Here is a 3,638-nt window from a genome sequence, read left to right as displayed (position 1 = left end):
CCCACACCCCCCCCCCCCCTCCCCTCCCCCGTCTCTCCGAGCAGAAGACTCTCACTGCAGGGATACACTCAGGAACTCGAGAGCTATACACAGGAGCGCCGCAGAAGAGTCCCCGCAAAACACTCTCCATACCGTGTGGCTGCTTGTGGGGACTTTTATAAAGTGAGCTGTGTGAGTGTGTGTGTGTGTGTGCTTAGGTGTGTGTGCGTGTATGTGCATATGATGCATGCGTGTGTGTTTGTGTGTGCTTTTTGCTCCAACTTCTGGGACAAATGGACGAAAGGAAAGACAGGGCCCTTATCAATTACGGTTGAAAATGCTGTGTTGTTTGCCTCATACTCGACAAATTCTGTTTTCACTGTTACCAGAAACATCAGAGGGATGGGATGGGGATTCAGAGGCTTGAATTTTCAGCAATCAGTGCAATACTTACTATAAAGCTGCTTTCACATGGGCAGCAACGCTGAGCCTGGAGTAGCGCGCGGCTCAAAATAAAGCCAATTGAGCGCTAACAGGGTTCAAACTGTTTAAACCTTGACCTTGTTTGAAGCTGTGTCCTATCATGTCCAGTCACATTACAGCTCTGGATGAAGCAGGCATAAGCTACCTAGCAACACAGAGAGAGCTGTTTCACGTAGGCTACATGGCTAACCTGACGTCTTGGGATAAACTCAACATTATAGTTTTCAAAATTATAAAAGTTACAGTTAACGAACAAACTAACGGCTTCCTGGATTGATAGAGCTTGACACTGATCATGTAAGAACACTACATTCTTTGATGTTAACGGTTATCTCAGTGTTACCTAGTAACACTGTACACAGCATTCCTGTAAAGTTTTTTTGCTCGCTGTTTTTCTGTATTTATTTTTTTAATCACTTTTTCTTTTAACGAATTTCTTCGGAGGCCTTATCTCCAAAGCAAATTGGAAACCAGGCAGAGTGCTCCCCGACGCTCTTTTCGCGCTCGGTGACAGCCAGGGTCTCCGGGGAGCAGTGACACGTACGTGAACACGGAGACGTGCCCGAAAAGTGCCATTTACTGCAGCCGGATGCCGCTTCGCCACTGGATCCGGAGTCCGACCGTCACCTGTGGTACCCCTAAGCTTCTCAGAGAGTTAAAAAGTAAGAGCAGGGGGGTCTTATCAGTACCCACGGGCCTTTCCTGCCACCCCACAGGGGCTCCAACCTCATCCTCCCCGAAATTAACTTCTCTGCTCTGCTTGTCTCAGGGGTCAGTTTTTAGAACATTTTTTTTTTGGAAAAGGCAAGCCGGAGGAGGCAGTCGGGTATGTGCAGAGAGGGAATCGCAGCCCTAGACGCGATTACTTCCCCGCGCTAAATTATGTTAATGCATTCGTTTCCAAAGCGCCGTGATTATTTTAGCTTCCCCACGACTGTTTTAGATTTCACTCCTTCTCCGTCTTTATGCAAAGCACACACCCGCGCCAGCCCAGTTGTGGGAGATAAGAAAAATCCGAAGATCGTTCAACACTTTGCCCTCTATGTTAATGTGCCCTTGATGTCTATATAAATGCAAATCAAAATATGTTTCTGCCGTTGCATTTTTTTGTGATATTGCAATTTTGCAAAATTACAGGAAGAAAAAAAAGCAAACAGTACAACAGTACAGTGTAATTTCCTTCATTTTCCTCGAGTTCCTTTGAATTGCCTTTGTATTGAAAAAAACCCCCTTCTTGCCACTTTCCATATCCATAAAAGAACAGAATTCCTCAATTTGTCTGGGAAATAAAAACTAAACGACGCTTCAGCGGCCAGGCTTCGCATGGAGGCTGTGAAATATGGTTTTGGGAGGGGTAGGGGCTGAGGGGGGTGAGTGAGATATCAGCGTAATACCAGGCTGTATATGCTGAAGCACCGTTCCTCTAATCCGGAGCATGGTGTAATCGGAGGAGACCGCAGTCTCACTGCGCTGACAGCAGGGGCGCGTGCCGCCCCACCGGGGGAGCAAGGGACACTGGGACAAAACATGAGGGGGAAGGAAGGGATGCAGGGAGAAGGAGGGTGAGAAGTTGGGAACGAGGGAGGAAGGTGCGGGGCAACGAGAGCAGGGCTGGAGAAAAGAGAGGATGAGGTGTGACAAGAAGAGGCGGAAGAAAAGAGGGGAAAAGGAATGGATTAGGGAGGCCTATAAGCGGAGAGATGAGGCGGAAGAGGACGGAGAGAGAGCGAGAGAAAGAGGGGAAGAGAGGGGGTGAACGGTTTGGAGGGGGGAAGGCGGAAGGCACAGAGAGATTTAAAAGGATTTTGAAAGCTGTGGGGATTTGCAAAGCGTTTGGGGAAGATTTCTGGAAATGAAAACGCAGCCCAGATGTGCAGCGACACAGACATCTGCAGCGTTAATTACGATGTGCTCCCCCTCGACGTTCCTCCTGGACCACCTGTTTCACACACAGGGGCGCTGCGTACCGCACGCAGGCTCCGCCCACCGCACTGGCGCCATCAACGCTGCGACAGCGTAGCCTGGCCTCTCCTTCCCCACGCTCGGCTGATCCCAGACCCAGCACCGCCCGCCTGATCCCAGACCCAGCACCGCCCGCCTGATCCTAGACCCTGCACCGCTCGCCTGATCCCAGACCCTGCACCGCCCCCGTGATCCCAGACACTGCACCTCTCGCCTGATCCCAGACCCTGCACCGCTCACCTGATCCCAGACCCTGCACCGCTCGCCTGATCCCAGACCCTGCACCGCCCGCCTGATCCCAGACCCTGCACTGCCCGCCTGATCCCAGACCCTGCACCTCTCACCTGATCCCAGACACCGCTCACCTGATCCCAGACCCTGCACCTCTCACCTGATCCCAGACACCGCTCGCCTGATCCCAGACCCTGCACCGCTCACCTGATCCCAGACCCTGCACCGCTCACCTGATCCCAGACCCTGCACCGCTCACCTGATCCCAGACCCTGCACCGCTCACCTGATCCCAGACACCGCTCGCCTGATCCCAGACCCTGCACCTCTCACCTGATCCCAGACACCGCTCGCCTGATCCCAGACCCTGCACCGCTCCCCTGATCCCAGACACTGCACCTCTCACCTGATCCCAGACCCTGCACCTCTCACCTGATCCCAGACCCTGCATCACTCACCCAGACCCTGCACCCTGCACCGCTCCCCTGATCCCAGACCCTGCACCGCCCGCCTGATCCCAGACCCTGCACCTCTCACCTGATCCCAGACCCTGCATCACTCACCCAGACCCTGCACCGCTCGCCTGATCCCAGACCCTGCACCGCTCACCTGATCCCAGACCCTGCACCGCTCACCTGATCCCAGACCCTGCACCGCTCGCCTGATCCCAGACCCTGCACCGCCCGCCTGATCCCAGACCCTGCACCGCCCGCCTGATCCCAGACCCTGCACTGCCCGCCTGATCCCAGACCCTGCACCTCTCACCTGATCCCAGACCCTGCACCGCCCGCCTGATCCCAGACCCTGCACCTCTCACCTGATCCCAGACCCTGCACCGCTCGCCCAGACCCTGCACCGCTCCCCTGATCCCAGACCCTGCACCGCTCCCCTGATCCTAGACACTGCGGCACTCATCCGATCCCAGACACCGCAACATTGAGCGAGTTTAGAGGCTTCCCGACGCTCATCTGATCCCAGACGCCA

The sequence above is a fragment of the Conger conger genome, chromosome 1, assembly GCF_963514075.1.
Source record: "Conger conger chromosome 1, fConCon1.1, whole genome shotgun sequence".
In the NCBI taxonomy this organism is placed as follows: Eukaryota; Metazoa; Chordata; class Actinopteri; order Anguilliformes; family Congridae; genus Conger; species Conger conger.
This window is presented reverse-complemented; position numbering follows the sequence as displayed.